The sequence below is a fragment of the Austrofundulus limnaeus genome, unplaced genomic scaffold (genome assembly GCF_001266775.1).
Source record: "Austrofundulus limnaeus strain Quisiro unplaced genomic scaffold, Austrofundulus_limnaeus-1.0 Scaffold4634, whole genome shotgun sequence".
NCBI classification, from domain to species: domain Eukaryota; kingdom Metazoa; phylum Chordata; class Actinopteri; order Cyprinodontiformes; family Rivulidae; genus Austrofundulus; species Austrofundulus limnaeus.
In genome coordinates this window covers 1-576 of record NW_013957036.1, presented here as the reverse complement: position 1 = coordinate 576, position 576 = coordinate 1, and positions in this window count along the sequence as shown.

The window sequence follows — 576 nt, the reverse complement described above, 5'->3', positions numbered from 1 at the left end:
CCAAACGCGTTTGGTGTGTACCCGGCATAAATGAGGTGTTAATAGGTTAGGTTCAGAGCAGTTTCAACTGACACCCTCTCCCCCACAATTGTACAGACAACTCTTACAGCCACTAAGGAAAACTTTTGCTTTAATGTAAAATAAAAACATCTCACAACAGTTTGACCATCTGTGACCTTCAAGGGAAAAACAGGAGCAGAAAAAATCCAGTATCATTTAGTAGATTTATGTAATTTTGCTGGAATGGACTGAATCATAATAGCTATATTTTCCCTCCATAATATAACAGAGACATGAGCTGGAAAAGTCTAGTAATTTGTTCTCATTTCACAATGTTGAAATGTGGGTAAAATTCGTATGTGATGAAATTACCCACATTTCAACATAATGAATTTACTGCAGCTTTACAAGCATGTATTGGTCAGGCTATATTTTGCTAACAGAACATCACAGAAACATGAGCTTTGCATTAAATTAAAGCACAGACTCTCAGCTTTACACAGGTGTTTACACCAAAATAACAGTCTTATAATTTGACAATTTGAAACAAAACTGTGTAAACTGCTGTGTAAACTG